The sequence below is a fragment of the Cygnus olor genome, chromosome 13 (genome assembly GCF_009769625.2).
Source record: "Cygnus olor isolate bCygOlo1 chromosome 13, bCygOlo1.pri.v2, whole genome shotgun sequence".
Lineage (NCBI taxonomy): Eukaryota > Metazoa > Chordata > Aves > Anseriformes > Anatidae > Cygnus > Cygnus olor.
The window spans coordinates 1,836,788-1,849,685 of NC_049181.1; the positions used below are offsets into that span (position 1 = coordinate 1,836,788).

Below are 12,898 nucleotides of genomic sequence, written 5' to 3' on the forward strand. Positions count from 1 at the left end.
CTCAAGCAATGCAGCAGCTGCAGCAGGGGTGGCAAGCAGAGGGCTCTGCTGGCTGGCCCCGCAGGACACGGCGCAGCCACCAAAATGCTCCCCGCAGGTCGCTGCTCTGCCCTCCTTCCAGCCTCCTTCCACTTGTTCCCTTCGTGCGTTGTACGGAGTGAGCCGCGTGCTCCAGCTTTCTCCTTTAATTGCCATGGAAATTTGATAATTTCATCCTAAAGGAGAGCTGAGGAAAACTCAGGAAGAGCTCCGATTACTGAAAACTGGAAAAAATTAATCTTGATTAAAGCACTTCCCCCATGAAAGTAAGGACCTCCTGAACTTTGCAAAGAGCTGATTACTCAGAAGCTGCTCTTCGGGCAGTGCCCAACTGTACTGGTGCTACGGCTCGTCCAGCGACGTGTACGGGAAGAGTCCAACCTCCACAAGGCAAAAAGCACTAAGTCTGTAAAGGTGCAATTTAGGGCGATATTGGCAAGAACTTGCTTCAGTTCCCTTCTTACTCAAGGTGCCAAAATACGCATGTTACCCTCCTAAGCCACAGTGGCTGCGAAATGCCTGCCGGCTGCCAGCACCCATACAATTTCTCAAATGAAAAAATAAGACTTGAGCATCAAAGATTTTTGGCCCGCACAAAAAGAAGGAGCAGAAGAGGGAGCAGACCCTGCTCCTTTGGCTGTTCTAAGGGAAGGGTGCAGAAGTCACTTTCAAAAGCTCGGTGTAGCAGGGACTTCGGCAGGGTCTGGCAGGTTGATTCCCTCCGAGGCAAGAGAGGACTCGGATGGGAAATGCTATGAGGCTTGTTCATAGGCATTTAAGCACACCTGGACTTTACATTTAAGACCAAACTGGGTATTTATTTTATTTTATTTTATTTTATTTCATTTCATTTCATTTCATTAAATGTGGGGATTTTATTTTATTTTATCGAACGCGGGGATGTGCCTTCCCCACCCCTGCTCGCTCAGCCCTACAGATGCTTACAATTACCCGCAGATGCAGATGTAAATGCAGATTTTGCAGTTACAATTTGTACCCCCCAAAATTGTCCTTTTGAAGAGTTGTCTCCAAATTTCTCTGGGCTTTCAGCACTGTATTTATTTAGCAATCGACTCGCCGCCGAAGAGAGCGAGCGCTATCCTTGCTCTGCGTCCCCTTCAGCGGGGAAGAGCTGCAGGGTGGTTATGCAGAAATGTGCCAGACTTGCTCGGAGGGAGCCGGGCTGGAGCAGGCACCAGGAGACCACTTCCATCACCAGGACCGCCCCGTGGATGATGCTGTTCTGTCTGGGATGGGGCTTTGGCCACGAGGGCAGGGTACGGATGTGCCACCAGGGCTCGGTCTCCCCAACGCCACCAGTCCCGCACCAACCCCAAAGGCAGGGACGTCTGCTTTTGTGGGGGTTAGAGGTGTTTCTCCGGGTGCTTCCAAATGGAGACAATGAGACAAAAGACACTGCAGGAGGCCTGCAAGGATCACATTTATTTAGCAGCAAATCCTCGTCATTTCTGTTTAAGGCAGGGTTTGTTTTTTTGCATTCTTTCCTAAGAGCCTCAGTGATGGTTTGAGATGTAACAAGCGGGATTTTGTTGCTTCAGTCATCACGAAAAGGGTTCTGATTTTCACTTCAAATCTGCAATATCCGTTTTTTATTACAGGTTGCTTGGTACCGCTTTCAAAACCCCGTGTGATGTGGACAAAACCCCAGCAGCAAACCCCGCAAAGCTCCCACCAAAACGGCCCCGTCAGCCAGGGCTGCTCAAATTCTGCCAAATCCCTGCTACAGAAAAAGGAAATAACTGAAAAAGTGAGAGATTAGCCCAAGGAGGCGTGGGTCCAGGGTGGGAAAGGCTGCACGTGCTCTCGGCAGCTCTCCGTACCAGCTCACGCTCCTGGCAGCCCGTCCTCAGGCGACTCAGTGCTATTTTATCCAAAATTTGACTTTTTGACTTGGCTCCTATTAAACAGGCGTCAAAAAGACAAGATAAAACCCAGTGGTGCCTACCCGATGTGATTGCTGTTGTACCTCATCGTTCAGTTCCGCATCTTGCAGTGCAACGGGCCGGGCTGTTTGCCCATGGGAGCTTTTTTGGTGAGCGTGGAGGAACGGAGAGACCCAAAAGAGCACCCTTGGGTGCTGCTGCCAGGGCTGGGTGATGGGCAAAGCCGCTGCCCCCAGGTTGGGCTGGAAGGTCTGAGTGAGGACACAGCTCGTGGTGCTCGTGCTCACCAAAACTGAGCAGAAAATGGGAAATGCTACTTAGGAAAGTGCTGGAAAATAACGTTGAAGTGTTGATGGAAAGCCTTGCTGGAATCTCAGCATCTGAAAGTGTTGAGCTGGTCGAAAGCATGGGCTGAGCCCCCGCTGGCAGAGGTTTAGTGGGAAAAGCTGCTGGCTGGAGACAGGCAGCCCTGCCAGACGTCAGTCTGACGCTGTTAGATAGCAGGGGGAAATAAAAAAAAACACAGAACAACACTCTTTAGCAGTTACACTGCCCCCAAAGAGTCACACTTTCCTTGTCAATCACAAAATATTTGCATTTGAAAGGGTTTGCACTGGGACTGATCCTGTGCCCTGGCAGCCAGGGCAGGTTCAGCTCCCCGGTTGAATCCTTCCTTTGCCAGCACCAGCCTGATAGAGGCCTTGAGGTACTTTTAGCTTCTTGTTAAATGAAGCAATGAAAATAGAAGGAAGCAAAAATCCCTGGGCCACATCCCCAGGCTGAAATCATACCCGCCATGTATGGCCATCAGATTTTGCAGATTTCCTTGCTCCAGAGACTCAATAGCAGGAGTCTGCACGTTCCTGTGTGCAGCATTTTGCTGTGCAACACCCAAGTGGGTGCCAGCAGGCTGTGCCCTGCCGAATGTGGGTGCACGTCTGTGTCTATGCCCACACTTAAAGTCCACATTGGATGTAGACCCCCAAGCACCAAAACACAATAGCTGAGAAGTCATCTCCTGCGGCATCAGGTCTCCTTGCATGCAGTTTGATAGGTGTAAGGGTGGTTTTTAGCACTTTGTGGAACAAGGTGGGGCTGAAATAGTTGGGGGGGAGGAGATGTGTCTGCATGGGAAGGCTGGGACCTCCTACAGCCCCTGTGTAGGGTCTCTGTACCTTCCAACCATCCCTTCCAACATATTTTCCCCCTACTTACCACGCGTCTCAAACTCACGGCCAAGTCCATCCCCTTTCACTCCCATGACGTTGATTGTGGTCCACACCAAGGTCCTCAAAGGAGGCTCGAGGTGTCCCCTCCCACGGGGCAGCCCCTGCTGTCCGACCACGTCCCTGTGTGCCGGGGGCTCCGTCGGTCCCATGGCACCGCAGGAGGACATCTCCGAGGGGCCGGTGCTCACAGCCGCAGCCGCATCCCCTGGACCTCATTATTTCATTGACAGCAGTCAATATCTCCCCGCATAGGAATGTATTTACTTATAGGCACATAAGTAATTCATTTATAAAATTGAATTATCTGACTAGGGAGATTGTGTGTTTTGATTGTGTAGCAGTACTTCTGAAACCGACTTAAAATTGATAAAAGCCAGATGGAAAGCGGAAACAGTCCATTTCATGACTCTTTAAACGTTTAAGTTGGTTAACCCTTGTACTGCACAATTTCTGAAGCTGTGGTGTAGTGTGGAAGCAATTTGTTGGTGAGTTCTCAGGATGCAAAGTGGGCTGTAAGTGCTCGCCGGCTTGGGTGCCGAGGGGAAAAACGAGTCCGTGGCCTCCGGCTGCAAGGGCTCTTGTGGGAAAAACTGCTCAGGAGCAGGACATGGCATCCTGGATAGCGCTGCAGCCGAGCAATTTCTGAGAGAAGGGGCAAAATGCCGCCAGGGGGAAGGCTCCCGAGCGGTGACGGCGGGGGTGAGCAGGGACACGGCAGAGCCAGCGCGCTCCCTGCACCGTGCTTCCCCTCGCTCCTGGCCTTTTTTTTTTTTGAGTTTGCTCTTCCCCAGGGCCATGCGGTGCTAAATTTCCATTACTTCTCAAATTGCCCAAACCTGTCCAAAATACATGCTGGTGGTATTAAAAAAACGGCATCGGATTCCCTTAATAATTGAGGGAGAATCTGACCCGAGCGGCCCATGTCTGGTGTCTGCAGCTAGCGGGAGGGACGCCGGTGCTGGGAACATCTGCATCGCATCCCGCCCTGCCCCAGCCCCGTCTCTGTTAGCAATATCCCCACAGGTGCTGGGCTTGGTGGTGTCCTCGCTGCTTGCCGCCCCGCCACAGACACGCCAGAGCTCTTCCCTCCGTGAGAAGCCTCTTAAATGAGATTGCCTTTAATTGGTTTACAGTTCTGCTTCTGCTGTGCTCACAGATTGGAAGAACGAAAGCTGGCCAGACCAAAATACTTTACGATCTTGGTTTCCATCTAGTTAATATTTTCCAAGCTGGTTTCCTGTTTTCCTGTTGCCAAAAACACGTATCGGCAAAGTGTAAAATAGCTCACATAGCAGAGATCTGAAACAACCGCTTCTGCTCAGAAAAGCCCCGGCACTTTCTTTATCAGCGGCCCGTGATGCAAGCCTTGCTCTCCGCAGATGGATTCGTATCACCACCTCAGAGCTGCAGGGACGAGGCTGCGGTTTTGGGGCCATAATTCAAATACTGGGGTCTGTTTTGCTCCGAGAAATATTTTTCGGATGCCAGCAAAAGGTGGGTGTTCTGTTCTCATCAGTCCAAAATATTTCATTGTCAGGCAAAAATAACAGCGAAACTGTTCTAGGGCAGCCGGGGGATCTGTGATTGGAAAATTTCACTCTGTCTAGGGTTACTCCTTTCAGGGCTCAATTCAGTCAAAAAAAAAAGAGAAAAAAAAAAAAAAAAGAAAAAAGAAATGTGGTATTGTGAAAGGCCATGAAAGGAAAAACCTTTTTAGCGGGGCGTAGAGCCAAGGCAAGTGAGCAGGCTCTGAATCCTGCACATCCTGACAATTTTCTCTGTACTTAAGCTATTAAGCTGCCTGTGCCCCGGCCATTTCTGCTCCACAGCTCCAGAGATGCAAATGTGCGAGTTCAGAGCTGGAGGTCCCACACTGCAGAGCTGATGGTTGAGCCCCGGAGGGGATCCGAGCAATTCCAGCATCCGAATCCCGCAGGAAAATCCCAGGGGCTGCTTTAGAAAATTATCTGCCTGTGCCCTTGCCACCATCAGGGTGCATGGGGGTGTTGAGTAAATAAATGGCATTGGTAAAATAAATAAATAGTATGCTATATAAATAGATGGTAGAAAAAAATCCTAAAAATTGGGCTGCTTCGTCAGGTGTTTTGATAAATTGCAACATTTTATGTTACTTTTTTTTTTTTTTTTAATGTAGGAGAAAAACGGAAATTATTCAAACTAACTTGGGAGTGCTCACTTTATGAAACAAGAGCCAGCTTCTGGAAGCAAACACCTAACAGGGAGAGCGTGAATTGTGACAGCGCGTGGAAATAGCGAGTGCTGCCGGCCCAGCGTGGGGCGAGTTCCCGGCTGCCGCCCCGCGCTGAGGGCTCGCGGGGACGCTGATTGACAAGGAAAACAAGAAGAGGAAGCTATACCTTTACAAATCCGTGGCCCTTGTATCGGTTTTCTTTGCGCTGCTCCAATCAAGGTTAAAGCGTTTTTCCAGTCGGCGAGGGCAGGAAGGGAGCGGGCCGCAGCGCTTGGAAAATAAAATAAATGCATTGGGTTAGAAAAGCAAAGCTATCGGAGAGGGGGGCAACGGGGTTTAATGGCAGCAGCCACCTCTGTCGCAGCCTCGAAATGTAATGTAAGGACGGGTGGCTGGTTACGGGCTGATATAACCCAAAACTGAGCATTGATAGGATTTGATGGACAAGTCGTTTTATCCAAAAGTTGAAGATTAACACAAAAAAAAATAACAAAAGTTGCTGCTGCCGGTTCCAGATCAGGCCCTTGGCCACTGACCCGGACACACATTTCCTCCTCTTCTCTTAAATTAAACCGAATAGAGTAAATAGCACCGAATAGGAAATAATGTTTGGGAATGCTTTAATGTACAGAGAGAGGAGCGCTGTAAATCATGCCCTAACCAGGGAGAGGCTCCAGAGAGAGCAGTGCTTTCCGACGGCGCGATTGAACTCCTGCTCCCATTTACTGTCGTTCTCCTGGTAAATCTGCAGCCCCTTCCACGGGCTCTCCCTGCTTGCAGAGGTACTAAAACACTCGCTTTGGAAATCAGGGCAGCCGGGAACATTTTTTTCCCTGTGATTATTTATAATATGTTAAAAAAAAAAAAAAGATTTAATAATAGTATCTTATTATCCTAATATACCCTACATATTATCCTAGTATCCTATATAATAGTATCCTACTACTGACTGCTTTATAAAATGTGAATAAATTTTAACCCGAATAAAACAGGCCTGGGTAGTCAACAGCTCTCAGAGGTAAACACTTTGCACCCATGCTTCAGGAATATTAATGAATTTTCTGTATTTCCCATAAAACTTTTCAGCACAGAACCTGTTAACTCCAGGACAGAAGCCTATTTGGGGGGTGCAGCAATTGCCTCAGCCTCGTAAATGCCTGACCCTGGATAAAGGCAACGAGCCGCACACAGCACCCACTCCGGCCTTACTGCCTGCCACAGGAAAGCTTTTCTTCCCCTGCAGGCCTGCCCAGAGCGTTCCCATCCTAACGCCGTGCGAGCAATGGAAATGGCACTACCGAGAATCGCTTTGTTTGAATTTAAACCTCGCAGGTCTGCTTATTAAGGCACTTCATCTCAGGCATATGAAATAATTTCTTTACAGTAAAAAAAAAAAAAAAAAAAAAAGAAGAAGAAAAAAAAAAAAAAGGGAAAATTAATTTCCTTCCCTCAGCTTGAGTTTCGGAGGAAATTCCACGTTATCACTCCAGAGAGCACCCGCAAAAGAAAACAGGGAGGAAGCAGAGAGAGCAACCTTTCCCTCCCGTCGTGGCTGGGCGATGGGGATCGGCTCGGCAGGACCCCGGCCAGGAAGGCCCCAGGGTGCGGGGGGCTGCAGCCAGCAGGTGGGGGCTGTAGGGACATCAGGAATGGCATTGACTGCTCAAATGCTGGCGTTTCACCCTGTACAAGTTGCTTGTTTAGCCTTGTTTAGCCACATGGATTTTAGCTCAGTGCTGGCCAGGTTTTGGTGTCTCTTCATGTCCTTTTTTTTAGCGTTTTGTTGCCACCTCAGGGTTTGCTTGTTGTTGCCAGCCCATTGCAGGCTTTTATAGACCTTTTTAAATTTATTTTCATGGGTTCATACTCATAAAAAAGGCAAAATGGAAAACAAGGGTGGGGAGGGAGGGAAAAGCTCTCGATGCTTTTGGCCATGAGGTATTTGGTCCTCGTGTCTGAGGAGAACGTGGGGGGGACAGGCTCAGTGCAACCCCTGCTGCAAGTCAGATGAGAAGTGGGATGCCTGCTGGCATTTCTGAGAGGATTTTCAGCAAAGCACAGCCATAATTCCAGCTAACATCCAGCCCTCCCTGTCATTCACCCCTCATGCCCTCGTCCAGGAGAGCAGGACCTGGGTGCTGACATCCAGCATCAAGCTGTGGTGGGAAGAGGTCTCTGAAGATGAAGGAGCTGGTATTGGGGGCACCCTGTTATTGACCCTTCAGAGCATTTTTTGTTCAGGCCCTGGTGCCAAGTGGAGGAGCTGGAGCTACTTTTTGGGAGGCAGCTCCTGCAGGAAGGTTCCTGGAGGTGCCGTTGGTGGCAGTAGGAGCCTGGTGCCCAGAGCTGGGTCACGTTTCCAGGAGTTTCTCCCGAGGAAGCAAATTGCACATGACAAGTATTCAATTACAGTTTATAGCCAAGAAAAAAAATACAAAATAAACATCTACTCTGCATGAAGGGCTCTCTTCAAGTCTTGGGAACTGCAAATTGGGCGGGATGATTAGCACGGGCTTCCTGGTGCCGCTCACTGTGGCTGAGCCCGACCGCGTGAGACCCGCTGTCCCCCCTGGTCGCTGTGCCGTGGTGCTGTGGGTCCCCTCCGTGCTCCTCTGGAGTAGCTTGGGAGCCAGGGCCCTCGGCAAGGATTGAGGAATCGCTAATCCGCCCTCATCTGGGGACGCCAGCTCGGAGTGTTATATCATTTGTTATTAATAACATCCACGGTCCGCACCAAGAGCGCGTCCCATTTCATGCAGCCGACTGTTTGGGCATCGTGTGCCACAGGCCATATGGGCCTCGTTTGAAAGCCCTCCAAATCGCAGGGGTCCATGTGCAACTGATAAAGGCCAATTTGGGGGGGTTGGGAGGGGGGGACCGCTCTCCAGACAAATCCGAGAAGGACGCCCTATATGTTTTCTAAGTGCTAAACTCAAGGGAAATTACTTCATCAAAACCCGATCCAGACCACAGTAATGAAGACTGTGATGTAGCCAGTGTTCGACCATGTTGACTTTACAGTACTGGAATTAATCCATCTGCATTGCAGCTCGGTGAAATCACTTCCAGCCCGTAGCGGCTCCGGGGCTGACTTCATCCTTGCAGACCCAGATGCAGAGCCCTCGGAGCCGGGGGAATTACCGGCACGACCGAAGCGCTGCTCGCGGCGTGGTGACAGCTGTCTGTCTCCATCGGGGGAGATGCCCCATTGCTCTGAGGGATGATCACAGCCCCATGTGGCTGCCATCGCCGTGCTTTACCTCCCCGGGTGGCTGGAGACAGGCGGGTTTGCTGCTTTCCTCTTCCTCAATGGGATTATTCAATTTGCCCCCCCCGAAAAACCCGCGGTAATCTTACCGTGAACTGTGAATCCACCCCGATGCTATCTGCTGTATTGAGTGCTTCCTCAGCAAGGTGCTTTCCCCTGCTGCGGCAGTCCCTGAGACTGCTTTTAAATAGGGAAACGAGCAAAATATTTGTGCTCCGTGGTGCTGCACAGGACAACGTGCGCCCTGTCATGCCCGGCTGCAGCGCCCACCCCGCGCTCGCTGAGCCGCAGCCAGCAGCAGTGGGTTCAGCTCCGCACCCTGCAGCCCGCTGCCCAGCCCTCGGGGTTTCCCTTCCCTTCACCCCATACGTTTCTATCCACATTTTTCCAGTATGAAAGCAAACAGGCCGTTTTCTTGGTAGTGGCAGCGTAGCACAAACGCTTTCGCTTTCTGTGAAAATGAGGGGCTTCCACGAAGTGAAAAATGCTGCAGAGACCACAGAAATCCCGATCTTGATAGGGTTCCTGCAATCAAATGAGGAGGAAACCCTGAGGACAGACTCTGACTTTGGGGCAGGCGGTTACAAAGCCGGGACCCCTGGGATGCCTGGCGCAGGTCTCTGCCGAAGGCACGCAAGCCTGCCTGTAAGCGCAACGCACTGCTCATTGAGAAAGTCTGTACAGAGCAGGGAAATTAAAGCAAATTCATCGATTCTCAGCTTTCTGAGGAGCTCCCTGTTCAATCTATCGGCAAAGGCAGTGTTTAAAACATGTTTAAGGGAAATTACCAAAAAAGAGACAGCCTGGACAATGCCGTGGACATAAGGCACTGCAGGTGGTGAGTGCACAAGGAGGGAACACAACCTCTGGAAATTGGCCTAAAGGAGACAGTTTTTAGGAAAAGTGTAAAACGTGAGTGTATCCTTAAGCATTTCTCAACCCTTGTATTCTTGCTGGGCTTTTTACAGTCTTACCTAACCTCTGTCATGTAATTTAATTAAGTTTGTTTAATTTATTTTTCAAAAAAATGCATGTGGGACTAGTAAACCTAATTAAAAAGAAACATTGTTAAGCAGCCTGATACAGCTATAATTTGATTTAAAATACTGGATGATACCAACATTATAAATGTAAACTGATATGCCTTTTTTTAAAAAAAAAAAAAGAATCTAAATAGAATTTAAAAATCCTTCTTCGTTTGGAGCGGGCTTTATGGGCTGGGGTTAATTGCGGAGGCTTTCTTCCTCCCGTTAGGTTGCTGCAGGGCTTTTTGCGAGGGGGGTAAGAAGTATTTCCTACCCAAACAAATCACTACCGGCTCTGCGTACGAGCCAGGTTTTGATGCCTTCGTTCTCCTCATGCAAAATCCCGCCTGCCCAGAAAGCCTGGCTAAAGCCCCCAGGGATTTCAAAGGTCGGGGACACTGCGGATAGTTTAGGTTTGCTTCTGGACTAATCCCCTGGATTCCAGAGGGAAAGCTTCTACCTGGCGTGAGGCAGGGAGCAGGTTTCCTCAGGCCCTGTTTGTAACGCTGTCATGAACACGCTACGTGCTGCGCAGTGTGATATAACCCACGGCATTACATGACGTGCCAGGACCTTGGGCTCACCTGCTTTCCTCACGCTCCTGGCTCCCTAAATCCAAACAAGCCCAGCTCAGAGCTCAGCGGCCTCAGAAGTGATGCTGAATTCAGGGGGGTTCCTCCCTCGGTTTGTGTGGCGCGGCCCCGAGGGTCTGGGTGTCCTGCCCAAACCCTAACCCCTGCCCCCAAACCCTTCCCAAATCTCACTGCTGGGTCGGGTCGGGCAGCAGCCAGAGATTCACACTGGAAGAGAGAAAATAAGGCAGCTTTCCTCCGGCTGCCGAAACCCTCGTCCTCAGGCCTGAGTCTGAATGATGCCGGCTTCGTACCAGCCACAGGCAAGTGCTGCCCAGGAGCCGTACGCAGAACTATTTTAGAGTTGAATATGAGAGCTAAAAGCCTATTTGTTTGGGTTTTTCCCCCCAGCAACTAGGTTATTTTAGTACAAGTTTTATTATTATTATTATTATTATTATTATTATCAATAATAATAATAATAATAATAATTTACTTTTTTTTTTTTTTAATAAATCTCTTCCCTGAATTATTTGCAGAAACGTTCAAGACACAACATGATGTGGCTGGACCAAGAGAACCACAACTTTCTTTTAACTGCCGTAGCTCAGGTAAATGCCATCACAGGTAAATCCCATCACTTCCTTATGAAAGCAATCACTGAATTTGTAACGACCCATTGTTGGTCCTTGTTACGCCAATCCTTCAGTAGCTGGAGAAATCAAAGCATAAAAGCCTTCTACAAGTGCAGGTTAGGCACAAAATACAAACAGAATGGAAACAACGAAAGACGAATAATTTAAAAAATTCTGAATATCAGGATTATCACTAACTGCAGTTCTGTCGAATGTTTTCCTAAGCTATTGCTCTGAGCACCCCAATGACACCGACTCAGCAGCCTCAAAGGAAAACTTAATTCAAGGCACCTATTTTACTCAAAAAACCTAACACAGATAAAAATCTTAGTTGAAAAGGTTTCAGTTGTTGTAGCTGCCCCTGGATTTATTGTGCCTTTAATAACAAATAACAATAATATTTACTATTATTTCCCCTCCTTGCTTTTAAACTTCCAGCAAGACGAGAGGAGGCCCTGGTCACCAAGCAGAGGAAAACCTGAGAACCCCCCAACAGGAGGGAGAAGGGAAACAAGCTGCAGAAAGTAACAAATACTGTTTTCCTTCAACTGCACTTGATTACAGTGATTTGAGCTGCAATTTGTAGGCATGGAGGGCAAGACAGAACGCATTACATGTTTTTAATTTGACTTTCTTCCTTTAAACTGAGAACTTTTCTGTAACTTCATGACTGAGAAGCTGCCCGGGAGCTCCCTGCAGCAGCAGCAGCATCTCCTGCACGTGCGAAACCCCGGCAGGAGGCTTTCCTGGTAGCGCAGTGCAGTTAATATTAGCTGTTGAACCAGCCGCTTGCTGAATTAAGGCTTTTCTTTTTGTCTTACAAATTATTCTCAATGTGTTCTTAATTTTTGGGCAGGTAAACAAAGGAAGACAGTTTTCAAACTTGGGTCTGTTCACACAGCAGCCGCCCCAGAAGCGCGCAAGCCTGTTTGCCACGCCAGCAGCAGGAGCAGGCAGCGAGCCCTGTGCTCAGCCCCGTGCAGCTCGGCCCCAGGTCTCCGACCCACTTTTCTGGCAGTCAGCTATATCTGCCAGCAATGGAGATTAAATGGCAAGATTTCTCCTATTAGTTTCCTACAAACCTTCCTACTTGTGCTTTATTGATATAAATTACAGAAAAATAAATCACCGTGCTGTCATCTGAGTATTTATTTCTCTCTAGCTGGTGGAGTGCAGATTCACTCCAGATATCATGGCTATGCCCTGCATTCTCACAATCAGAGGATAACGCATTTTTCAGTCCTCTTACCTCCAGCCTCCAGCTGCATGGACCGGGTAACACAAAACACACTGGGCTGGGCAACGCAGTGCCACAGCACGTGCTGCCGCAGAGCTAGGAAAGTGGTGGTGGAAGCACATTAAATAAAGGACGGAGTTGTTCCCTGCCTTCCAACAGCAAAGCGGAGCTGTAATTGAAGCTTTCCTGACTCCTCCGTGATTCACTGCATTTGCAGTTTCTTGGGGAGGTCCCAAAGATCCCGAGTTAGAAGCTGTGAGGAGCAGAAAGTGGGGCCGCACGCGTTTGTGAGCATGGCTGCTGAACTTCGCTTTGGTTTTCATTGCGCTAGATTAATTCCCTTATATGTGGAAGCACTTGAAGTCTGTGGGATATGGGATAATAAAACCGAGCAGATGCGAGAACGTAGGAAGAAATCCAGATAACATACATGGTCCTTTGCCCTGCAGTTTAAAGGAACCCCCCTGCCCTTCCACGAGCTGCCTGCATGGGTCTGCAGGCGCCAGCTGGAAGGTGCCCACATCGAGATCCTGATGCCAGCTCTGCTCCCTGTCTGGTTTAATGCCACACTTGCTCCTAGCATACGATTAGTAATGAATTACCAACAATATTTAAATGCAAAATGTCCTCCAAGTCGCCCACAGTGGACTTCTGCACGCGGAGGGGCTCTTTGCTCTGGTAACTAATGGGCACGGACAGGCTTGAGCAGCACTGAAAGGTAATATCGACCACAAACGCAACCAGATGTGCAACGAATACACAACTTTTCTGATGGCT

At 49.0% G+C, this 12,898-nt stretch overlaps 1 long non-coding RNA gene across 1 annotated transcript; it reads left to right on the forward strand.

Moving 5' to 3' along the window:
• Positions 1-884: 884 nt before the first annotated feature.
• On the forward strand, positions 885-5,555 carry LOC121077490. The gene is made up of 2 exons (XR_005824085.1): positions 885-4,666; positions 5,328-5,555. It is a non-coding gene; the product is annotated as an uncharacterized LOC121077490 (long non-coding RNA).
• Positions 5,556-12,898: the final 7,343 nt, after the last annotated feature.